The sequence below is a fragment of the Amia ocellicauda genome, chromosome 2 (genome assembly GCF_036373705.1).
Source record: "Amia ocellicauda isolate fAmiCal2 chromosome 2, fAmiCal2.hap1, whole genome shotgun sequence".
In the NCBI taxonomy this organism is placed as follows: domain Eukaryota; kingdom Metazoa; phylum Chordata; class Actinopteri; order Amiiformes; family Amiidae; genus Amia; species Amia ocellicauda.
In genome coordinates, this window is record NC_089851.1 from 57,770,076 (window position 1) to 57,796,236 (window position 26,161).

General features: G+C 41.0%; 4 non-coding genes across 4 annotated transcripts; all 4 read left to right on the forward strand.

The window, feature by feature from the left end:
• The first annotated feature begins 20,376 nt into the window (after positions 1-20,376).
• trnap-agg (transfer RNA proline (anticodon AGG)) lies at positions 20,377-20,448 on the forward strand. Its single transcript has one exon. It is a non-coding gene; the product is annotated as a tRNA-Pro (tRNA).
• A 1,662-nt stretch (positions 20,449-22,110) lies between these two features.
• trnap-agg (transfer RNA proline (anticodon AGG)) lies at positions 22,111-22,182 on the forward strand. Its single transcript has one exon. It is a non-coding gene; the product is annotated as a tRNA-Pro (tRNA).
• Positions 22,183-23,856: 1,674 nt separating this feature from the next.
• trnap-agg (transfer RNA proline (anticodon AGG)) lies at positions 23,857-23,928 on the forward strand. Its single transcript has one exon. It is a non-coding gene; the product is annotated as a tRNA-Pro (tRNA).
• Positions 23,929-24,434: 506 nt separating this feature from the next.
• trnap-agg (transfer RNA proline (anticodon AGG)) lies at positions 24,435-24,506 on the forward strand. Its single transcript has one exon. It is a non-coding gene; the product is annotated as a tRNA-Pro (tRNA).
• The last annotated feature ends 1,655 nt before the right edge of the window (positions 24,507-26,161 follow it).

Consider the following 26,161-nt stretch of genomic DNA (forward strand, 5'->3'; position numbering starts at 1 on the left):
CTCTTTCTCTTAACAGACACTGTCTTTTTACTAAGTGTTTTTATAATGTGGCCACTTTTCTTGAGTTTCTGAAATTGTTTAGCGCTCAAGCGGATGTTTCCTTTCAGTGTATTTAGAGCGATTTCTGACACGGCCTGTACCAGGTCGCTTCCAGCGGCGCACAGAATGGCCTTGTTGCGGCTTGGCTTTAACCAGCAGCTGCAGGAGAGCCAGTTTTCTCTTCATACGCAGTGACATACTGACAGCCAGAGTCACAGACAGCAAATGTGCTCAACGCTGGAAAACCAGCGGCTTTTACTTTCTTTGTTTTTTAAACACATAAACCACCGGGATGTCAGGGGGGAAAAGACCCGTCCTTAAACGGTATTCATCAGGGGTCTTTGACATGACATCGACAAATAAGTATCCGAAATACTTCTTGGTGGCATCTTCAAAAGCTTCCAAAAAATATTGAGATTTGCCTGGATACATCTGTCGAGCTAACGTTGTAATCTGTCATTTATCTCTCGGTCTTTTGCAGTGTTCTCATCTCAAAGTGCCAGTCACGTTTAACACGTACTATCCCCGGTTGCCGCAGTGCAATGTCTTTTATTTCACCATTTGCACCAGCCTACTTATCCGCATAGTCAAGTATCAAATCTTTTAGGCTATCGAAATTAATTTTCTCACTATTAGCCACGTTTAATGTGATACCCTTTACCTTGATACAGGCTTTCCCTCCTGAGAGCTTATATCCATAGGATTTAGGTGCTGTTGCAACAAACTCTGTAATGTGCTGATCCGGAGGCAGCTCACTTGTCAATTGACCCAGATAATCTCCTAACTTGGGGTCCCACTGTCCTGGCCTGCTTACATAAATGATTGAATCAGTGTCATAATACAAACAACGACCTTGTAATGAATCCAGAAGAGAGTACAGTTCTAACCTAGCATAGGCGGTGGTGAAACTGGCAATACAAATATTTACATTTGAAAGCAGTGTGTAGTGCTCTTTTCCCCGTTTCCAGGTGACACAGGCACATAAAATCATCGTCATCATCAATAAAATCACAAGACGGGACCTCGTGGTATGGGGCAAACACGTATTTAAATAATTCGTTGGGGTCTCTCACAATACTGGTGTTTTGTAAATCTGGTCGTTGTCCAAATTTTCCCCATAAAGAATTCAAAAACAGTTTTGAAATCTGTCTTTTGGCCGGATTCTTAGTAATGTTGTAATGGTCCAAGTGTACCCCCTCTCTGTCATGATACTCTCTGATGTAGTGTTCACGGTCTGTGTCATTTTTGCACCACTGGGGGTAGCCTGAAGCTTCTTGTTTGCCTTTTAAATGCGTTTTAATATATTCACTAAACAACGTGTTGGTCGAGTGCTTAAAGTGCCAGATCTCGTATATTTCTGCTATTCTGTAACCCTTATCTACAGCAGACAGCAGCTCTGGCATGCACCAGACACCGGTAAGCGCTCTCTGCTCGTCGCTGTGTGTGCAGGGGGGCCCTGCTGGGTGTCAGCGCACGTCCGACAGAGTGTAAAGAACAGTTTTTTACCAACTCTGGTCGGTAGCACAGGGAAAAACAACCTTCTAGGAGGGTAAACTTTGACTTTTGCGAGCCCAAAGTAATTTTGTAAATCTTCAAAGCCCTCGCATATTATATCCGGGTGACCAACGGGGTACAATTTGGTTTTATTTACAAACGGGTACAGACTGGTGAAATCATAGTAACGGAGTTCCTAGCCAGGTTTTGGTTGATAATACAGGGTCACTGCATTCGTCCACCCACCGAATAGAGACTCCCTGGGGTCTAAAGGCGCTGGTAACTGTGATTCGGAAATAAATGCCCTAACATCCTGGTCTTCATTCAGCATTGTCTTCCATTTGTGTTCCCACATCACTTTAACATCAAACCCTTGTAATTTTAAGAATTCGGTTTTATACATTGTCTTTTGATATAGCCAGCCGAATGTTGTTTTTGTCACACTGTTAACGTCATTTTCGCTATAACAGGTATCGCAACCATGAAAAAAACATCCATGGTACTCAAAAGCAGTGTACACACCGTTTATTACTGCAAAACCATCTAGATAGTACGGGCCAAATTTATGCTCACCACCCAGCTTTAGTGCGTGTTGTATACTGATGTTGTCTGTGTGTTCAGTATACATGAGCCACTGAATAGCGGGGGTCGAGAACCGCTTTTTCTGGTTGTGATAATTGTCATGGACTAATGCTATGGTCTGCGGTCTGAGAAACATGTACCGGTACATGGTCATACACACAGAGGCTAATGTGATGTACTGAAACGGGTCAAGACTGACTTTAATCAGGTCTGAATCAGGGTCAGACGGACACTTCAGACGTATCTGCTCTGTCATACTTAATATCTCGTTTCTAAATGTAGTACAAGCTTGTCTCAGTATGTCCACGTCCTGTCTACAATACCGCTTCAATTCATCGAGTTTGTGCTCATCGTACCATTCCTGAAACTGTGTTTTATCTGCACCCATCATGTAGTCTACCCCGTAAAATTGTTCAGCGGGTAAGGGTCCTACATAATTTTGGTTTGCGACCATGTTAAAGAAGTGTGGGAAATGGCCTTTCTCACCCTCAAACCCCATTGCTTTTGGCATATTGCTCAGTTTCAGAGGCAAGAAATGTAATGAATCAATGAACCTGATGTTCAGAGCGGTCACTGTCATGCACATAATTTTACCTCCTTGTGTGATGAAGTGTGTAGCAACCTTTTCACGTATGAGCTCTCTAATGACCAAGTAGTTATCATAGCCTTTACCATTGTGTGAAATAAAAGTGTAGTTTTTAAAACACGTGTCAATGAAACATTTCACAAAGTCAGATAAGCAAGAATCCCCATAAAACTCCCATGTGCATTTGTTGTTTATGTGTGAGGCATAAACATAATTTGGGATGTGTGTCCTGTTTCTTGCATGCATTCAAAATCAAAGAAAATGTATTTTTCCGATTGTTTGGGGATGTTTATTACGCTCATGTAGCATACATGATTGTCAGGTGTCTGGATAACACTTTTACAGCACGGAAAGAGCTTTTCTTCGCAAGTGTGCATTATTGGGAGAAAAGTCCAGCACTCTGTACAGTAAAAGTGTTGAACACACTGAATCTCTTTGGTGGCAGCTTTAGCCTTGTGTCTCCTGAGACAGACACCACCTCTACAGAATATTTTACATACATCGCATCTGGTGATGGTCTCTTTAACCTCAAAACAGTGGGGGTCTAAACACGCTCTGCACAAATTCCGACACGTGTGACAATTTTTATGCCCATATACTGCGTGGCAATAATCACAGAAATAGTTAACACCTATAAATGTTCTGATGTTTAAAACCCCGTAGTAATGCTGTTTGTGAAGTAAAACAAACATCTGTGCATTCTTTCCCTTTCCACAGGCGGTACACACTGGCGGCAAAACATAAATTGTTACCTTGGTTTTTGAAATCAGTGAGGCATGCCCTTTTCTTGTCTATTATCTTGCAAAACAAAATACCTTTTATACGTCTCCGTACCCCACCTTGCATATTAGGATTTCGGTGTGACTTTGCAGTAAATTAGCTATGCTCTCTAGGAAATCTGTTTCATCCAGCTCCCCCAAATGTTGCCTCCTCTAACAGAAAGCATTATTTAATGACCCCGAGCTCAGTCTAAGCTGTACAAAATCATTAGGACCCACATTGTGTGATATTTCATTTAACAGCCCTTGCGCAGCACCAGTACGATTCTACCAGATCCAGATTCACAAACCTGAATTCTTCATAAAACTCCATTCCCCGGAACCTGTTAAGTTCCCGGTCATAGTGACGAATACGCTCCAAAAACACCCGAGGCGGGTCCCCGCCATCACCACCCTCAACCATTTGTTCAGCATTTTCATTATTCACCTCTAACATTGCTACATCACCACCCCCAATCTGATTATCATTATTATTCGCTTCTAATGCTTACCCATCAGACACGTGCAAATCTATATATTCCTGAATTTCCAAGTCTGGTTGGTTATTATTATCAGCTTCTAATGCTAATTCATCAGACACAATCAAATCAATATATTCCTGAATTTCCAAGTTTGCTGGGTGGTCATCAACCGCCACTGTGCTGTAATGGTGTCTGTGATCCTGCTAATTGTGACACATCCATTCTAGATTTAAGCCTACGCAGCATTCTTTTGGCTACATTAATATTCTTTATCAGTACTGCCGTGATACGTGCAGACCGAGTGTCTTTGTGTCTTACTTGTTTCATTATTTGTTAATTGCGGTTTTCACTCACAGTGTGACGATTCAGCAAACTCGATGTTATACCCTTTTTGTTTTACCACATTTGTCAAAACATGTATTTTTCTATGAGCTGTGTGTAAATCTTCTACCAGTTGCCAACAAATGTGACATATTTTACTAAACAACAGGGCCCTAGAATCATCAGAGGTCTGAATGCCTGTACAGGGTATTTGTTCACCTGACCTGTCTATCTCTTTATGCACACTCGGAGTGGGGTTAACTGTGCTATTTGTCTGCTTACCTCTTTTTACAGTAGCGGGCTGTCTTACTGCGTGCTTTTCTCTGAAACATGCACTCTACCTTCAAGATGGTTTAGTGACTTGTTAGAAAGTGTGGATGAGAAAGTAATGCAAATAGTTGAGAAGGTTATAAAAAACAAGGCTTATCAAGTGTTTTACAAACATAAATAAAATACTGTTTGTGTCTGCTCTGCTTTTCTGTGCAATAAGACATTATATTAATTCCTATATTTTTTCAGAGAAAGAAACCCCCGGGGCCCCTGGAATTACGTTTACGTATGTTTGAGGAATCTATGTTTGAAGATGTCATCCTCACTCTAATAGCTCACAAGTTTGGTGATTTGTATGATACTGGTAATTCTGATGTGAAATCGCTAGTTGCTGATGTTGAAAAAACAGTGGCGTCCCTCCCCAATGTGCTCAAGAGAATGCTGTATAAAGAGACACATCCTGGTGAATCTGCTTTTACATCTGTCCAAAAAGTTCTGCACAGTTCTTTTGGAAATACTATCCCTATCATGACCAAACCCAATTTCTACACTGTGCTAGACAGAATAGTGTCACTGCCCTGGCCAATAAACAAGTAGAGGGAGTAGCTAGTGCAGTACAGTTCAGTTGTTTCTTCCTGGCTGCTGTAGGTGTTGGGGAAGCGGGATCATTGGTCACCCGAGTCAGTATCTAATCTCACTGTCTACATCTGACTTGATGCCTTGTTGTCATTTTTAGAGCTGTCACAATAAAATATTGACATTGAAATATATTTTACTGAGTCTCATATTTTGAATGTCTATACCTTTTCTTTCTCTTTTATTTTTCCAAAACTGTACCACCCCAAAAATAATCATAAAATATATAACCTAAAATCATCACACGCACATCACTAAACACAGTTTAAAATACTTTTTTATTAAAACTGTATGTTGTTGTTCTCTTTTTATTTTAATGTATTTTATTTTGCTAACAACTTATCATAACAAACCTAATCATAAAACATAACCTAACACAAATAATAATAAGTTTAAACTCTTAAACATTACACACACACACACATACACCATCAGGGTGAGATGGCAGTAAACACTTGTCAAGATGACCTGTGCCCTTTCCAAAATGCCTGTCATCCTAACAAGATGGAGGTCATCCAAACAAGATGGCTGTCATCCTAACAAGATTACGGTCATCCAAACAAGATGGCTGACAGGAGAGGGTCAAAGGGTAAAACCTGTATCCTAACAAGTTGGCTGACTGGAGAGGATCAAAGGGTACAGGGTAAGGAGGGGCTTCCTGGCCCGTGGGGCTTCTGGGTAAGGAGGGGCTTCCTGGCCCGTGGGGCTTCTGGGTAAGGCGGGGCTTCCCAGCCCATGGGGCTTCTGGGTAGGGGTGGGGCCACCTGATACTTTGACATAAAGTGCCATCATTACTACTCATAAGCGCAATATGTACAATATCTTTCCCGTTCCTGAGAAAACTATGTTTGAAAACTGTAATTTTTTGCCTGGACTACAATCAAGATGGCTACCAAACCATGTGACATTATGCTGCCATTTTGCGATCTAGTGACCATGCCATAGACCCCTACATCCATTCAAAGTCTGGTGACTTTTTAGACTGCGGTTCAAAAGTTATAGGCATTTGAACATATTCTGGTGGAAGAGAAGAAAAAATAAGTATAATAATAATAATAATGACCAGTGACCACCACATTGCTTATGGGATCAATTCTGTCAAGTAACAATCAGTCCAATACATTCTAACATAGTTCCATACTGCACCATATGCATTTATTTGCAACTTGACCATCTCTGAAATTTGATTGGCTCATGGCGGCCATTTTGTTTTCTCAATCAACTTGCCTTGAACAAATCTGATAGAGGAGCTAGCCAAGGTCACGTGTACAAAATTTCATATCAATCAGACCAACCATTTCGGAGATGAAGATCTTTGAAGATTCTTGGCCAATCCAATATGGCTGCCAAACAATATGACTTATTGACTTGTTTTGAACAAATCTGAATTTAGGCCATAACATAACATCACACACCAAGTTTCACATCTGTCCCGTCTGCGGTTTCGGAGAAGAAGATTTTTGTATATTTTCCAAAATGTGTCACTTAAGCCACTATGGCCACCAGACCATGTGACATATGGCCTCCATATTGAATATGGCATAGTACTACATAGCCATCTATCACTGTATGAAGTTTCATGAGTTTTCATCAAGCGTTGGTTTTTATAGGCTTTTGAAAAGATACTGCGGAAAAATAATAATCCTAACAATAACAATAGGGTTCCAGCAACTTCGTTGCTTGGCCCCCAACTTTTGAGGCTTCCAGGTGCTTGGAGTCGAGAAATGTATGGCTTCAGACTCATAAAAATATGAATCAGATGAAGACACATGTTGACAACAATTGTTGCTTAAAGGTTTTGGTAAGTAGAGTATTCAAGGTCAAGTTCCCCCTCTTGTGGTCTAATATTTTAAGGAACAAGCCATTTCAATCTCAATAAACCAACTACACTTATTTGATTGAAATGTATCAATTTAATTACATTAGTAGTACCATCAATACTTCTAATATCATAATATAGTAGTAAACAGTTTATTCTCTAAGTTTCATTTTGTGTACTTTAAAACACAATCTAACCATTTAAGTAGCTTTAGATTGCTGCTGCTCTCCATTTTTCCATTTGCCTTCTCAAGCTTATTTAGTTGCATACCTGGTGTTTCATATAGTTATCACGTTGATTTCTGATGTATGCGTTATATATATTTACAGCTGGAAAAGCAAAGTATATCACTAAGGAGCAAATAGCTCCAATTAGTTTTTACTATTGCGCCTGACCGAGTATGTCCGTATGTCCGTATGTTGTCTTATGTTCAACTCTATAGAGCCAGCGATTAAATTATCCATTACAGAAATTATCCATTAGGACAAGGCACATCAGGAGGTCTGTGCAATAGGAACAGTCTGGACACCATTTTAAGTTCCGAACGGAATTAACGTCTTTACTATCTACATATTTATTTATTTATTTATACATTGTTGTTTTTTTTTTTTACATTTTGGCACAAATTATCCTCCATACTATCCATGACAAAATTAAAAATAAATACATGGAGAAAATAATAAATACATGAATTAATGTGGAAATAAATAGATGGATAAATAAACAGATTTTGAATTAAATACAATAATAAATAAATCTCCATGTATTTATTAGAACATGTATTTATTTATTTCAACATTTATTTATTATTTTCACTGCGAATTTGTTTTAAATTTTAATTACAGTGAAAATAATCAATACATTAATACATAAATACATGTTCAAATGGACATTTTTTTATGTCAACACTACTACATTTATTCATTTATTTATGTAATGTGAAGCGATTCAAGTAATGAATAAACAATGTATTTGCTAAAATAAATTTTGCTTAAACTTTAAGGGGAACTGCACCACAATTTTATCTTAATTCTGTTATTTGTATAAATTGTTTTAAATATAGCAATGTCACAAATGTCTGAAGTGAAGATATATTTATTAATATGATTTTCTTAAGGAATAGGTGGCCATTTTCTCTCCACCAGACCCTCGGTAACAGTCTGTACTAGTATGTGTAAGACCTGTAGGCAATACAAAGTAAAAGCATAATAATAATGATGATATTATTTATAACTAGAATGCTAAAGTTCCATGAGAAACATTGTGGAAGTACAGTAAGCAGTATGTTTCAGTGTACATGTAATATATTAAGTACTATAGTACATCACAAGGTACTACAGTAAACTATAGTATACAACAGGGTAGTTCAATATTTGTCTAAGTACCGTAGGAGGCACTATAGTACATTACAAGATACTATAGTATATCACGTAACAAGAGTATACTATAGTATAACAGTGTACTATCGTATGTCACACATTATTCAGTATACCATAGTATAAAAGTTTAGTGTGGTATACAACAGTGTCCTACAGTATTTGTTGTACTACTGTAGTAAGTACTATAGTATAATTGTATTGTTTTATTGTCTATCTTAATTGTAGTTTTAATATTTAATTAACTATATTTTCTTGTAAAGAGCTTTGTGATACACTATGAAATTTCTATGGAATCCGAATGTGTTCAATTTCGTTGGATTTCATGAAATCCGAATGCATGAAATTGCATGATTTAATCAGGTGAATACAGATTAAATCGTGATGCAATTGCATGCTATATAAAGGGTGTTTAGGAGCGAGACTACATGGTGAAGTTTTGAGTTTTGAAAGAGAAAAGCAAGATCAAGAGTGTAAATATGTATAGGAATATTTAGTTATGGCAGCTTCTGCCATGCTGTACATTGGCAAAAAGAAGATGGCTTCACTCACATCTATGCAAGTGTACACTCAGCATTTGTTGCAGAAATTAATGAAAGCAATACTAGTTTCAGTACTGTACTTCGCAAAAACATATTTGCATATTTGTTCAAAACTTGTACTTTAATATTTTTGCGATATCTAACACTGATAGTCCTACATTGTTTCATGTGTGCATGTATTTAAACAAAACAAAAACAAACAAAAAACATCATTGTTCTCTTTTCTTTGCTAAAACTATTTTTGTTACATTGAATCAGGGGTATGCATACATCTGGAAGGCACACTATATGTAATGGTAAGTTACAACAACATAAATGACACAGTATATATATATATATATATATATATATATATATATATATATATATATATATATATATATATATATATAATCATCACAGTATAGTTCTTAAAAGATCATATATCAAGCAGATTTAAACAAATTAAAAATGTCTATTATAATGACTGGCTATTATACAGTACACACTAGAAGCACCGACATTTCAAACTACCTACAAGAGCCAAAACTATAGTATAATAATGATCAAATAAAAAACTTTATTTGCGTTTATGCAGCTAAAATGCTGTAGGCATATTTAATACATATATTTAGGAAAAGTCAGGAATTGGTATCCATAGTGTATTCAGGAACACATAGTAATTCAAATTAAATCAGTCAAACTGACCAGCCGTGCACTTCTAGAGTTAAATTATAAAGGCATATCATGCAAAAGATCACATCACGTGTACAGTATCAGCACACAAACTACAGGGTCACAAGCCGCTAATGGGAAACTAAACTTTGGATTCAAACTCGATTTGTAAGGAAATATTGAAGACAAGGAAAGGTTTTCTGTTTCATTTGCATGCAATGCTTTTCTTACAAGAGCAGTGTAGTTTACAGTATAATTTGTGAGCACCCATTTGCTGTAGCAATTATAATTTAGTTTGCTTATTATAATGATTTGGTGTTTTTTAAATATATATTCCTATATATATATATTTTACCATTAATGTTACAGCGTTGTTTTTATTTTAATAAGTGCCCGATTAATCAGCAATTGCCCATTGATTAACCGATCAAATATTTGAATGGACTGACAGCCTTAATATATATGTGTGTGTGTTATTGTAATGAAATGTATGGTTTGTATTATTATTAGCAACTGTACGCTATCCAAAACAGAGGTATGGAATATTTTGCTTTTGACAGCTTAAAAAGAAAAATATGTGAACAAAGACCAATCAAGGCTAACTTACCAGTATACAAAATAACATTTATAAATATAAATGTAAAACTTTTTGAAGAGCCGGTATTAATGTTTTGTATAAACTGTATAATGTTTTATATTAATGATTGAAAAACATGTCAACAGAGCCAATTGTATTAATTGTCAAGCAAGCAAATTTTAGCAAGGCTGTTCTGACACTCCCAGCATCTCCTTCAAGATTTCTGTGGCTAATCTGTGGCTGGAGAGGTCACCTCATCATTATTGATCAACAGTTGCTTTGAGAACTATGAGACCAGACCTCTGCCAGTAGATCAAAGGAAGCCATCTTGATATGTTTATTCATTTATTTACAGTAGTTTACAATTAAGATTAAACATAAATTAGTACATTTTGTGCACCCCCAATTCCTAATATGAGGGGCAAAGCTAACGAACTGAGCTTCCGTCCCTCAGTCCCAACAGCTTTCATATGATATTATTTTAATATAGTGATACAACATTTTGTGACATTCCTGTTTTGGATGCCCTATTTTTCAAGTTTGATTGTAATACATGAGTGTTATTAAAGTTTTAACTTAGAGTTACAGACTACATTTGCTGGGCACATCTAAAGACTAGCAAAAATTTATATTTGGATTTCGTTTTGTGAAAATTACTTCACGCTGGGGAATGATTTATTGCAGGATTTACATATGGTAAGAACAGTATAATTATTAATACTATGTATGTGTAACAACGGATATAAAGTGCTCAGTTTAATTTATTTAAAAATGTGTTATGCTAATTTAGGTAAGGTAGCTGGGGTTTATTAGGGTGTGTGCAGGGGTTTTAGAGTTGGTGACCACGTGTGTGGAGCAACACCTGGAACTGTGTGAACTTCTTCTGGGCAAGAGGCGCTTAGTTTTTTCTTAGTTTTTTTAGTTTTTTTCTTCAATAAATCTAGCAGCAAGTAAGCAAACGATTTGTGGGCTACTTGTTTTCCCCCGCTGAAAATACTACATTGGCATCAGAAATGAGGATGGACACTTACGGCTCCTGGCCAGCAGACAGGGGAGGAGGGGGCGCAGGCCAGAGACTCCAGCTCTTCAGGCAGCCAAGCGTGAGCGGCAGAAAAACCGGCAGTGTGTACAGTGTCGGTCTGCTGTGTATCGCTGTTTCAATAATTAAATTATTATTATTATTTATCTCTTGGCAGACACCCTTATCCTTACAAAACAAAATAATAAATAATAATTCATAATAACCAATAAAATGCCCCCCCAATGCTACAGTATGTAAGTTACTATAAGTACATGTAAGTTATTGTTAACAGTAGTAAGCTACTAGTAGTAGTTTTTGAAAATAATCGAAACGTTAAACGATTTGAAAAAGGTGTTTAAGGAAAATAAGCTAAGGCTATTAGATAAGGATAATATAGGGAATTAATTGGCTGGTATGTATACTATGTTTCTACCAAAGTTGTAACAGGAGTTGGAATTTTGGGGGTAGAAGAAAAGCTGTAAAAATCCTCAGATTAAACTTAATGGATAATTATTTACTGAATATTGGCATATATCATTTGTTTGTACATTTTCTTATCTTGAAAATTATCAAAAAGAAATATAACAAACATTAGAATTAGAGTTACCCTGTGTTAGACTTGTGTCCTTAATTAGAGATAATTAGAGTTGCCTTGTGATAGACTGGTGTTGCTGCAGGGTTGGGCTTCGGAACACTTTAATTTTGTTAAAAAGTAAACAAAATTGGAAACATATATATACACACACATTTAATTGCATGTAATTAACTTAATTAAAAAAAAGTAAATTAAAAACTAAAACAGTAAAATACGTGTATACAAAAAAACAAATCAGTCTGTTACTATTTTTATATTATACATACTTATTTAAAATAACACATCATCCAATAGGCTTCTGGTTTGGAGCCAAACAATAGCACTAAATGCTACTCCTCATTGCTAATTGCAATAGATTGATTGCATTTTTTTTTTACTTTGGATAGTTATGTCTGCTACTACAGGGAGAAGCTGTTCGATCTCCTCCACAGTCTTCAATCCCATCTGCCGTAGAAGGTCCTCCACTGGGGCAAGCAATTGCTCCCCTTTCTCTGTGAACAGTAGGAAACCTTCTTCGGTGTCACAGAACCTCAGGATGGTTTTCTGTTTCTTTTCTGTTTTTTATGTTGACTCCTGAATGAGAATTAATTAGATGCTTTTCTGGTTTTACCCAATTTATCCTGATTTCTAAAGGAATTAACGGAATGTAAAAAAGATTTGGAGAGGTTGAGCTTGAGGTGGTGTGAGTGCATCCAGGCAGAGATAGCAGACAAGCAGGAAGAGATGCAAGAGGGGATGAGAATGTCGGAGGAGGGAAAAGACAGGAAGATCTGGGCATCATCTGTGTAAAAATGGTAAGAGAAACCATGGGATGCAATGAGGGGGCCCAGGGAGTGAGTGTAGAGAGAGGACAAGAGGGGACCCAGAATGGAGCCTTGGGTTACACCTGTGAGGAGAGGTTGGGGCGTGGATGAGGAACCTCGCCATGTCACTTGGTAGGTCCCGTCGCTGAGGTAGGAGTAGAACCAGGTGAGAGCAGTTCAGAGATTCCAAGGTCAGCGAGGCAGGAGAGGAGGATGGAGTGATCGACAGTGTCAAATTCTGCAGAGAGATTGAGGAGGATGAGGACTGAGGAGAAGAAGGCCACCCAAGCACAGCTGAGGGAGTCAGTGACTGTAATTACATAAAATCCATTACCAGTAAAAACATGGAATATGCATACCTTACAAAGGTTACAGATTTTTTTTTTATCATTCTTGCCTCACAGAATTACAGACCAGTTGCAGCAGTGAAGTTGAAACTCAAGAACCTTCTTGTTTGTTTAGATTTGCACTCTTCTCACAGAACTGGTAACTGAAGTGCCCATAGGAAACCCACACAGACAGAGATAGATCATGTGAACTCCACACAGACAAGCCCCCAAGCCAGGACTCAAACCCCAGACCCCTGTACCGGTGAGGCAGCAGTGCTAACCACCATGCCACCACACTGCCAGGTCAATCAAGGTGTGGATGGAGGACCACCAGATCAAGACCCTGTTATGGCCAGCCCAATCTCCAGACCTGAACCCCATTGAAAACCTCTGGAATGTGATGGATGGAAGATGGATGGTCACAAGCCATCAATCAAAGCCGAGTTGCTTGAATTTGTGCGCCAGGAGTGGCATAAAGTCACCCAACAGCGATGTGAAAGACTGGTGGAGAGCATGCCAAGACGCATGAATGCTTTGATTGAAAATCACCAAATATTAATTTCTGAACACTTTGTAAGTTAAAACATTAGTATTATGTTGTTTAAAAATTAATATGAACTTATTTTCTTTGCATTATTTGAGGTCTGACAACACTGCATCTTTTTTGTAATTTTGTCCAGTTGTACATTTCTGCAAATAAATGCTCTAAATGACAATATTTTTATTTGGAATTTGGGAAAAATGTTTTCAGCAGTTTATAGAATAAAACAAAAATGTTCATTTTACCAAAACATATACCTATAAATAGTAAAACCAGAGAAACTGATAATTGTGCACTGGTCTCTTAATTTTTTCCAGAGCTGTATACACCTTTATATGTGCTGCCATATCAAACATTTAACACTAAAGCATGTTGTGAATAAATGTTATGCTTTGGAATTTTAATATTGACATGAATAGACAATCCATGCAAGTAAACTCAAACACACAATAACAAGTGGTATTGTCACTGTTGTATCCCACACATCCCGCAATTCACAAGCTCCCCTGCAGAGGTCAGCATCACCGGAATTCTAAACCCTCACATTCCCCAGCAATCAGCCACTTAACATTCCTCGGCACCATGTGCACTTGTTCTATCATCCTCGAACTCCCATTGGACCAGCACCCTCCTTCACCGTCCTCTGCTCCTCTCTGCTACACATATAAACCCCTCTGTGACTTTAATTCACTGCTAAGTCTTGTATCCTTTTGTTATTGATTGTTTACAACCTCCATGTGTTCCTCCACCAATTCCCGTATTCTCCCTACCAGCCTGTTTGCCTGATCATTGACCCCCTGCTTGTCTTATCGACCAGGACTTGTGGATTTCCCTGGACATTACGGTTTGCCGGCATTGACCACAGCCTGTTTCTGACCACCTCTCACTCCGCACCTGGGTTCCCCGCCATGGCAGTCCTTCGTTACAGGTATACAGTCCGGTCCATAAATATTTGGACAGACCCAATTGTCAATTTGGCTCTGTACACCATCACAATGGATTGGAAAGGAAACAATCAAGATGTGCTTTAAGTGTAGACTTTCATCTTTAATTGGAGGGTAGTTACATCCAAATCGGGTGAATGGTGTAGGAATTAAACCAATTTTTATGTGGTCCCCCCAATTTTAGGGGCTCAAAAGTATTTGGACAAACTAACATAATCATTAATTAAATTGTGAGTTTCAATACTTGGTTGTGATGCGGGACAGTGGCCTGTCCGAATGCCAAATATATTTGCACCATTGTTGCAGTAAGATTGTGTAACCCATGTATGAATTTAAGCTTTGTGTATTGCTCCGCAGAGGACAGGTGCAGTAGTTCTGTGTAGCTGATTTTTAGAAAAACATTTTCATCCAAGGCTATAGAGAAAACAGAAGACAAAGGAGAAGTCTGTGATCAAGTTTGGGGTACATCATTGACGTCATCCAGTTGCCCAGCAACCAAAGGGAGTCATCTTGTATATGATAGCATGTTCTTTAGAAAAACCTTAGATGTGTCTTGCTGACTGACCATCTCCAGAGCACTTAGTTGTAGCTGAATAAACTATTTTGGTATTATTTCAGTTAAATCGGGTCCTGAGTATTCCTTGTCCGCCTGTTTATTGAGGGAGTAAAATTTCTCCCTATCAGTTGCAAATCCTTTGCAGTCAATGACTGCCTGAAGTCTGGAACCCATAGACATCACCAGATGCTGGGTTTCTTCCCTGGTGATGCTATGCCAGGCCTGCACTACAGCTGTCTTTAGATCCTGCTTGTTCTTGGGGTGTTTTGCCTTAGATATCAAAACAAACCAATCAGAGAGCAAAAACATTAGGTGTGGCCAAATCCACTAATAAGAACGTACTGGTGAGCGCAGGAACACCAAAAGGCCAGGAACACCACGGAAAACAACTGTGGTGGATGACAGAATTTTTTCCCTGGTGAGGAAAACCCCTTCACAACAGTTGGCTAGATCAAGAATACCCTCCAGGAGGTAGGCGTATCTGTGTCAATGTCAACAATCAAGAGAACACTTCACCAGAGTACATCTTGTGGTAAACCCTCTGTATTTAAACAGGAAATGGGAAGACCATATTAGAGTTTGGCAAAAAACATCTAAAGAACCCTGTACAGTTCTGGAACAACATCTTATGTACAGATGAGACAAAGATCAACTTGTACCAGAATGATGGGAAGAGAAGAGTATGGAGAAGGGAAGGAACTGCTCATGATCTGAAGCATACCACCTCATCTGTGAAACATGGTGAAGGTAGTGTTATGGTAAGGGCATGTATGGCTGTCAAGAGAACTGGTTGACTTTTGACAAAAGCAGCAGGATGAATTCTGAAATGTTTAGGGCTATGTTATCTGCTCAGATTCAGCCAAATGATTCAAAACTCATTTAACAGCACTTCACAGTGCAGATCAACAATAATGCGAAAGCAGGTAGAGGAAAGCAACCCCAAGAAGACTACCGTCACCAGCCACGAAACCAGACGGCTTCATGCCCTAGGGCTCGTTCAGGAGTTGAACACAGGACCTCTCGCACACTAAGTGAGAATCATACTCCTAGACCAACGGGCCAACTGAACAAGTGGCTTCACAAAGTTCTCCTCCTCAACAACACACTACATGTCGTCCTCCTCCTCCTCCTCCTCCTCCTCAACAACCACAACAAACTTGCATAATACACATTTGTTTTATAGAAAAACACACAGATGACAGTCTGATTTCCCTTCAGCTGCACAGGCAACAGCATCTGAGGTCAAAAGCCCTCTTGTGCAGAGGAGCCCAAAAGCTGGCTTTTGACAGAGAGCACACTGTTCAGTGACCACTTAATAAGTAGGACTAATCATTTCTTATTTTTTACAGAATAGGACACAGAAATAACTTATGATTACTTATTTGTTATCTACATTTTACTTTTCATAGTATTTCCAAACGTTTTTTATCGATGTATGAACAAACACAACCATTGAGACACACACTATTAGAGATTTTTCGTTTTATTTTCTTTATGAATGTAATGCAAAACAATATAGAGTAACAGTGACAAAAAGTGCCAGGGGTTTATGACAATACAGAAAGCACATTATAGAAAAGACCTGAAAAACACACAAGCACTACATCAGAGATACCACGCATTAAGTCCCTTCCCTGCGCTGTAGGCTCCATAGCGCTGCATCACTGCTGCCTCTCGCTAATCTCAAGATGGAGCTGGGGGTAGGTGTTCCATGGCCAGGCTGTCGTTCCCTCTGCCAAGTGTGTACAGGCCAAGATACCTCCATTACTTCAATCACTACATCTTCCGCTGACTTCTATAGGGGGCTGCGTGAACTACTGAAGTAATGCTGTAGAGATAAGTGTCCTTAAACTGGGAAATGGAAATAAAGATTAAGTAAGCATCACTCATTGAAGAAATGCATCACAGTGTCTCTGTCAGCCTGTACAGCAGCGCATGTTTGCTGTAGCCAACATTTATTCAGTGCCAAATTTCCTTGCACAAAGCCATAGCAGATTCTCAAGCCCTCCCATGTTGTTGATTATCTTGTATCCATGTATTAAGAATAATGGTAATGCTTTATTTTAAGTGTCCATTATAAACAATCTATTAACATGTTATGTTATTATTATATGATTAATTTTACAAATTATAAATATATTAGACATTTTTAAACTTTTTTGCTATAATATGTTTTAAGGTATTTAATAACATATTTAATAAAGGGTATAATAACATGACATTTGCACATCGATATCAATCTATTATCATTAACTGCCATGCCAGTTAATTGCTGCTATTATCCATCCATTTTTGAAACCAGTTATCCTGGCGAAGGTCGCCGAGCACTGATCCCGGCAGGCAAAGGGCACAAGGCAGGAATACACCCAGGACGGGACCCCAGTCCATCGCTGGGCAACACACACACACACACGCACACACGCAGACACACCCACATACAGGGCAATTTAGAGAAGCCAATTAACCTAACCCACATGTCTTTGGACGGTGGGAGGAAACCCACGTGGACACGGGGAGAACATGCAAACTACATAGTATAGCAAAAATGTTTAAATAAAAATGTCTAATATATTTATAATTTGTAATAATCATATAACAATAACATAATCAATAATTTGTTAATAGATTGTTTATAATGGACACTTGTTACCATAATAACTAATGTATGTTATCTATCTGTATGTAATGCTGTTGTCCTATAAGTCCTTACATTTGTAAACAGGGATTTTTGAAATAACCATTACTTATTTTGTGAAAAAACAGGGAAACAGAAATAAGGAATGAGTAACTATTACTTATTTCTTCATACTACTAGAATCAGAATTCACAGAAAAAGTAATAAACAATAAAGATAAAAATAAATAACCATTACTTATTTAAAAAAAAAAAAAACAGGAACCAGAAATAAATAAGTAAACTTTACTTATTTTGCAGAAAAAAATAAAACAGTTTATTATTAATATATTGAGGAAACAATGAAAAAAATAACCATTACTTATTTTTTGAAAAATAAGGAATCTACTTCATAGAGGTTCTGAAATCAGCATACTTCTCATGGCAGGAAAGGAAACTGGAAGCCTTTTGACACATTTCTTGACTTTGATTGAAGATTTTCCAGTATTTTAATCAGACCTCCTGCCAGAATATATTCTGCAGTGGGTTTCAGAATGGGCTGCCAAAACTGCGTAATCTCCTCCACCAACCTTTCCTGGTTTTCCTTTGTTTGGTAAAACTGCATTTATGGAAGATACCCTTACAAAAATAAAATATTTAAAAATATATATTATTCTGAAATATGAAATGTATTTTAATGTATTAATATGTTTTATAAATGTGCATACCATTTTATAATATATGGTGAAAATATTCTTTTAAATATCAATTGCACTGTCACTTGATACAGAAATATGGTCAAATACACTATATTATACAATACAAATATTGCTTAATATAACTTAAGTATATTCAGAATTATATGTAAACTTGTTTTTAATATATCTATAATTATATGCAAATATACTGTAACATCTACACATGTATTTTATACTAAATATATAAAAATGCATACATATATGTCCCCTTATAATATACATTTAGTATACTGCTAAATACACAACAATCTCATATTGCATGTATTGTATACTGTGAATATATTAGACTGCAAAAATGTTGCATTCTAAATATACTGGTAGAATATATTTGGATAAACTTCCAAACACATGTATACATGAAGTGTAACTTAAAACATTGGGATACTTCAATACTTTAATAGATTTCACTTGGTGTTTGACCCCCTTTTGCCTTCAGAACTGCCTTAATTCTACGTGGCATTGATTCAACAAGGTGCTGAAAGCATTCTTTAGAAATGTTGGCCCATATTGATAGGATAGCATCTTGCAATTGATGGAGATTTGTGGGATGCACATCCAGGGCACGAAGCTCCCGTTCCACCACATCCCAAAGATGCTCTATTGGGTTGAGATCTGGTGACTGTGGGGGCCAGTTTAGTACAGTGAACTCATTGTCATGTTCAAGAAACCAATTTGAAATGATTCGACCTTTGTGACATGGTGCATTATCCTGCTGGAAGTAGCCATCAGAGGATGGGTACATGGTGGTCATAAAGGGATGGACATGGTCAGAAACAATGCTCAGGTAGGCCGTGGCATTTAAACGATGCCCAATTGGCACTAAGGGGCATAAAGTGTGCCAAGAAAACATCCCCCACACCATTACACCACCACCACCAGCCTGCACAGTGGTAACAAGGCATGATGGATCCATGTTCTCATTCTGTTTAGGGCATGTATTACAGATTCATTCAAAAAGGTCTCACTTTAGATTTGAGGAAACACTATTTACTTGTATCAGCGGTCATTCATTTGTCATTAATAGTTCTTCCAATTTCCGACCTTTTAGTTCCAGAGACCAATGTTTTGGTACCAGCTAAAAAACAAAAAAAACAAATGTACATTAATTGGACAAATATGAAATATATAGTTACATGTAAAATATGGCCCAATATACAACGCTACAATTATTACAATTTACTTGCACTGTAATTACACGGTAACAAGAGTGAATTGACCAAGTAGTTTGTGTATAGTTAATTCAATTATTAAATACTAGTATGGATGATGTATGATTACAGAACGAGCTTACATACACTAAACAAGTAGTATGGCTTATTTACATGTAGTGTGTGTTTTTAACTTTACATATTCATGTAAAATGCTGCCAACCTTTGTGATGTTACCGATGACCTTAAACTCACCCCTTCTTAAAGTGTAACCACATGTGGTGATCAGGTGAGGGTCTGCCTCAAGCAGTTATGTGCTTGCCCAGGAGAACATGCAATATTGCCTATTAGCTTGGCTCGTTGGTCTAGGGGTATGATTCTTGCTTAGGGTGCGAGAGGTCCCGGGTTCAACTCCCGGACGAGCCCGCTTGGCCCCGCTTTGCATTCTCTGAAGCATTCGTTTGTTCTCTCTCGATGCTTGGCTTCTGAGCTCCTCTGCACCAGGGAGGTCTTTCAACCTCAGATACTGTTGGCTGTGTAGCTGATGGGAAATCAGACTGTCATCTGTGTGTTTTGTTTTCTTTAAAGAAAATGTGTATTTTACAAGTTCGTTGTTGTTGTTGAGGAGGAGGAGGACATGTAGTGTGTTGTTGAGGAGGAGGAGGACGAAATGTGGTTTGCCGGCTTGTTATGGAGACCTTTGCTGAACGTGTACTCCTGAGCTGCACCAAAGGAGAGGCATTCTTTTCAGTTGTTTGCGGGCCTGCTGAACCATGCTCTCAGTGCTGTCTCACTGGGGATACGGTTACCGTTCTGGAAAGACACTTCAGCGCTACAGTCCATGCTATCAGTCAGTGAGCGTAGGTCTCCCGGTCTGCCCCAAAGCAGTTACGCGCTTGCCCAGCAGAAACTGCGACACCCTCCGTTAACTTGGCTCGTTGGTCTAGGGGTATGATTCTCGCTTAGGGTGCGAGAGGTCCCGGGTTCAACTCCCGGACGAGCCCGCTTGGCCCCGCTTTGCATTCTCTGAAGCATTCGTTTGTTCTCTCTCGATGCTTGGCTTCTGGGCTCCTCTGCACCAGGGAGGTCTTTCAACCTCAGATACTGTTGGCTGTGTAGCTGATGGGAAATCAGACTGTCATCTGTGTGTTTTGTTTTCTTTAAAGAAAATGTGTATTTTACAAGTTCGTTGTTGTTGTTGAGGAGGAGGAGGACATGTAGTGTGTTGTTGAGGAGGAGGAGGACGAAATGTGGTTTGCCGGCTTGTTATGGAGACCTTTGCTGAACGTGTACTCCTGAGCTGCACCAAAGGAGAGGCATTCTTTTCAGTTGTTTGCGGGCCTGCTGAACCATGCTCTCAGTGCTGTCTCACTGGGGATACGGTTACCGTTCTGGAAAGACACTTCAGCGCTACAGTCCATGCTATCAGTCAGTGTGCGTTGGTCTCCCGGTCTGCCCCAAAGCAGTTACGCGCTTGCCCAGCAGAAACTGCGACACCCTCCGTTAACTTGGCTCGTTGGTCTAGGGGTATGATTCTTGCTGAGGGTGTGAGAGGCCCTGGGTTCAACTCCAGGACGAGCCCACTTGGCCCCGCTTTGCATTCTCTGAAGCATTCGTTTGTTCTCTCTCGATGCTTGGCTTCTGGGCTCCTCTGCACCAGGGAGGTCTTTCAACCTCAGATACTGTTGGCTGTGTAGCTGATGGGAAATCAGACTGTCATCTGTGTGTTTTGTTTTCTTTAAAGAAAATGTGTATTTTACAAGTTCGTTGTTGTTGTTGAGGAGGAGGAGGACATGTAGTGTGTTGTTGAGGAGGAGGAGGACGAAATGTGGTTTGCCGGCTTGTTATGGAGACCTTTGCTGAACGTGTACTCCTGAGCTGCACCAAAGGAGAGGCATTCTTTTCAGTTGTTTGCGGGCCTGCTGAACCATGCTCTCAGTGCTGTCTCACTGGGGATACGGTTACCGTTCTGGAAAGACACTTCAGCGCTACAGTCCATGCTATCAGTCAGTGTGCGTAGGTCTCCCGGTCTGCCCCAAAGCAGTTACGCGCTTGCCCAGCAGAAACTGCGACACCCTCCGTTAACTTGGCTCGTTGGTCTAGGGGTATGATTCTTGCTGAGGGTGTGAGAGGCCCTGGGTTCAACTCCAGGACGAGCCCACTTGGCCCCACTTTGTAGTCACCGAAGTGTTCGTTCGTTTGCTCTTGAAGGCTGGCTTCTGGGCTCCTCTGCACAAGGGAGGGCTATCGACCTCAGATACTGTTGGCTGTATAGCTGATGGGAAATCAGACTGTCATCTGTGTGTTTTGTTTTCTTTAAAGAAAATGTGTATTTTACAAGTTCGTTGTTGTTGAGGAGGAGGAGGAGGACATGTAGTGTGTTGTTGAGGAGGAGGAGGACGAAATGTGGTTTGCCGGCTTGTTATGGAGACCTTTGCTGAACGTGTACTCCTGAGCTGCACCAAAGGAGAGGCATTCTTTTCAGTTGTTTGCGGGCCTGCTGAACCATGCTCTCAGTGCTGTCTCACTGGGGATACGGTTACCGTTCTGGAAAGACACTTCAGCGCTACAGTCCATGCTATCAGTCAGTGAGCGTAGGTCTCCCGGTCTGCCCCAAAGCAGTTACGCGCTTGCCCAGCAGAAACTGCGACACCCTCCGTTAACTTGGCTCGTTGGTCTAGGGGTATGATTCTCGCTTAGGGTGCGAGAGGTCCCGGGTTCAACTCCCGGACGAGCCCGCTTGGCCCCGCTTTGCGTTCTCTGAAGCATTCGTTTGTTCTCTCTCGATGCTTGGCTTCTGGGCTCCTCTGCACCAGGGAGGTCTTTCAACCTCAGATACTGTTGGCTGTGTAGCTGATGGGAAATCAGACTGTCATCTGTGTGTTTTGTTTTCTTTAAAGAAAATGTGTATTTTACAAGTTCGTTGTTGTTGTTGAGGAGGAGGAGGACATGTAGTGTGTTGTTGAGGAGGAGGAGGACGAAATGTGGTTTGCCGGCTTGTTATGGAGACCTTTGCTGAACGTGTACTCCTGAGCTGCACCAAAGGAGAGGCATTCTTTTCAGTTGTTTGCGGGCCTGCTGAACCATGCTCTCAGTGCTGTCTCACTGGGGATACGGTTACCGTTCTGGAAAGACACTTCAGCGCTACAGTCCATGCTATCAGTCAGTGTGCGTAGGTCTCCCGGTCTGCCCCAAAGCAGTTACGCGCTTGCCCAGCAGAAACTGCGACACCCTCCGTTAACTTGGCTCGTTGGTCTAGGGGTATGATTCTTGCTGAGGGTGTGAGAGGCCCTGGGTTCAACTCCAGGACGAGCCCACTTGGCCCCACTTTGTAGTCACCGAAGTGTTCGTTCGTTTGCTCTTGAAGGCTGGCTTCTGGGCTCCTCTGCACAAGGGAGGGCTATCGACCTCAGATACTGTTGGCTGTATAGCTGATGGGAAATCAGACTGTCATCTGTGTGTTTTGTTTTCTTTAAAGAAAATGTGTATTTTACAAGTTCGTTGTTGTTGTTGAGGAGGAGGAGGACATGTAGTGTGTTGTTGAGGAGGAGGAGGACGAAATGTGGTTTGCCGGCTTGTTATGGAGACCTTTGCTGAACGTGTACTCCTGAGCTGCACCAAAGGAGAGGCATTCTTTTCAGTTGTTTGCGGGCCTGCTGAACCATGCTCTCAGTGCTGTCTCACTGGGGATACGGTTACCGTTCTGGAAAGACACTTCAGCACTACAGTCCATGCTATCAGTCAGTGTGCGTAGGTCTCCCGGTCTGCCCCAAAGCAGTTACGCGCTTGCCCAGCAGAAACTGCGACACCCTCCGTTAACTTGGCTCGTTGGTCTAGGGGTATGATTCTTGCTGAGGGTGTGAGAGGCCCTGGGTTCAACTCCAGGACGAGCCCACTTGGCCACACTTTGTAGTCACCGAAGTGTTCGTTCGTTTGCTCTTTAAGGCTGGCTTCTGGGCTCCTCTGCACAAGGGAGGGCTATTGACCTCAGATACTGTTGGCTGTATAGCTGATGGGAAATCAGACTGTCATCTGTGTGTTTTGTTTTCTTTAAAGAAAATGTGTTTTTTACAAGTTCGTTGTTGTTGTTGTTGTTGTTGAGGAGGAGGAGGAGGACATGTAGTGTGTTGTTGAGGAGGAGGAGGACGAAATGTGGTTTGCCGGCTTGTTATGGAGACCTTTGCTGAACGTGTACTCCTGAGCTGCACCAAAGGAGAGGCATTCTTTTCAGTTGTTTGCGGGCCTGCTGAACCATGCTCTCAGTGCTGTCTCACTGGGGATACGGTTACCGTTCTGGAAAGACACTTCAGCGCTACAGTCCATGCTATCAGTCAGTGAGCGTAGGTCTCCCGGTCTGCCCCAAAGCAGTTACGCGCTTGCCCAGCAGAAACTGCGACACCCTCCGTTAACTTGGCTCGTTGGTCTAGGGGTATGATTCTCGCTTAGGGTGCGAGAGGTCCCGGGTTCAACTCCCGGACGAGCCCGCTTGGCCCCGCTTTGCATTCTCTGAAGCATTCATTTGTTCTGTCTCGATGCTTGGCTTCTGGGCTCCTCTGCACCAGGGAGGTCTTTCAACCTCAGATACTGTTGGCTGTGTAGCTGATGGGAAATCAGACTGTCATCTGTGTGTTTTGTTTTCTTTAAAGAAAATGTGTATTTTACAAGTTCGTTGTTGTTGAGGAGGAGGAGGAGGACATGTAGTGTGTTGTTGAGGAGGAGGAGGACGAAATGTGGTTTGCCGGCTTGTTATGGAGACCTTTGCTGAACGTGTACTCCTGAGCTGCACCAAAGGAGAGGCATTCTTTTCAGTTGTTTGCGGGCCTGCTGAACCATGCTCTCAGTGCTGTCTCACTGGGGATACGGTTACCGTTCTGGAAAGACACTTCAGCGCTACAGTCCATGCTATCAGTCAGTGAGCGTAGGTCTCCCGGTCTGCCCCAAAGCAGTTACGCGCTTGCCCAGCAGAAACTGCGACACCCTCCGTTAACTTGGCTCGTTGGTCTAGGGGTATGATTCTCGCTTAGGGTGCGAGAGGTCCCGGGTTCAACTCCCGGACGAGCCCGCTTGGCACTGCTTTGCATTCTCTGAAGCATTCGTTTGTTCTCTCTCGATGCTTGGCTTCTGGGCTCCTCTGCACCAGGGAGGTCTTTCAACCTCAGATACTGTTGGCTGTGTAGCTGATGGGAAATCAGACTGTCATCTGTGTGTTTTGTTTTCTTTAAAGAAAATGTGTATTTTACAAGTTCGTTGTTGTTGTTGAGGAGGAGGAGGACATGTAGTGTGTTGTTGAGGAGGAGGAGGACGAAATGTGGTTTGCCGGCTTGTTATGGAGACCTTTGCTGAACGTGTACTCCTGAGCTGCACCAAAGGAGAGGCATTCTTTTCAGTTGTTTGCGGGCCTGCTGAACCATGCTCTCAGTGCTGTCTCACTGGGGATACGGTTACCGTTCTGGAAAGACACTTCAGCGCTACAGTCCATGCTATCAGTCAGTGTGCGTAGGTTTCCCGGTCTGCCCCAAAGCAGTTACGCGCTTGCCCAGCAGAAACTGCGACACCCTCCATTAACTTGGCTCGTTGGTCTTGGGGTATGATTCTTGCTGAGGGTGTGAGAGGCCCTGGGTTCAACTCTAGGACAAGCCCACTTGGCCCCACTTTGTAGTCACCGAAGTGTTTGTTCGTTTGCTCTTGAAGGCTGGCTTCTGGGCTCCTCTGCACAAGGGAGGGCTATCGACCTCAGATACTGTTGGCTGTATAGCTGATGGGAAATCAGACTGTCATCTGTGTGTTTTGTTTTCTTTAAAGAAAATGTGTATTTTACAAGTTCGTTGTTGTTGTTGAGGAGGAGGAGGACATGTAGTGTGTTGTTGAGGAGGAGGAGGACGAAATGTGGTTTGCCGGCTTGTTATGGAGACCTTTGCTGAACGTGTACTCCTGAGCTGCACCAAAGGAGAGGCATTCTTTTCAGTTGTTTGCGGGCCTGCTGAACCATGCTCTCAGTGCTGTCTCACTGGGGATACGGTTACCGTTCTGGAAGGACACTTCAGCGCTACAGTCCATGCTATCAGTCAGTGAGCGTAGGTCTCCCGGTCTGCCCCAAAGCAGTTACGCGCTTGCCCAGCAGAAACTGCGACACCCTCCGTTAACTTGGCTCGTTGGTCTAGGGGTATGATTCTCGCTTAGGGTGCGAGAGGTCCCGGGTTCAACTCCCCGACGAGCCCGCTTGGCCCCGCTTTGCGTTCTCTGAGGCATTCGTTTGTTCTCTCTCGATGCTTGGCTTCTGGGCTCCTCTGCACCAGGGAGGTCTTTCAACCTCAGATACTGTTGGCTGTGTAGCTGATGGGAAATCAGACTGTCATCTGTGTGTTTTGTTTTCTTTAAAGAAAATGTGTATTTTACAAGTTCGTTGTTGTTGTTGAGGAGGAGGAGGACATGTAGTGTGTTGTTGAGGAGGAGGAGGACGAAATGTGGTTTGCCGGCTTGTTATGGAGACCTTTGCTGAACGTGTACTCCTGAGCTGCACCAAAGGAGAGGCATTCTTTTCAGTTGTTTGCGGGCCTGCTGAACCATGCTCTCAGTGCTGTCTCACTGGGGATACGGTTACCGTTCTGGAAAGACACTTCAGCGCTACAGTCCATGCTATCAGTCAGTGTGCGTAGGTCTCCCGGTCTGCCCCAAAGCAGTTACGCGCTTGCCCAGCAGAAACTGCGACACCCTCCG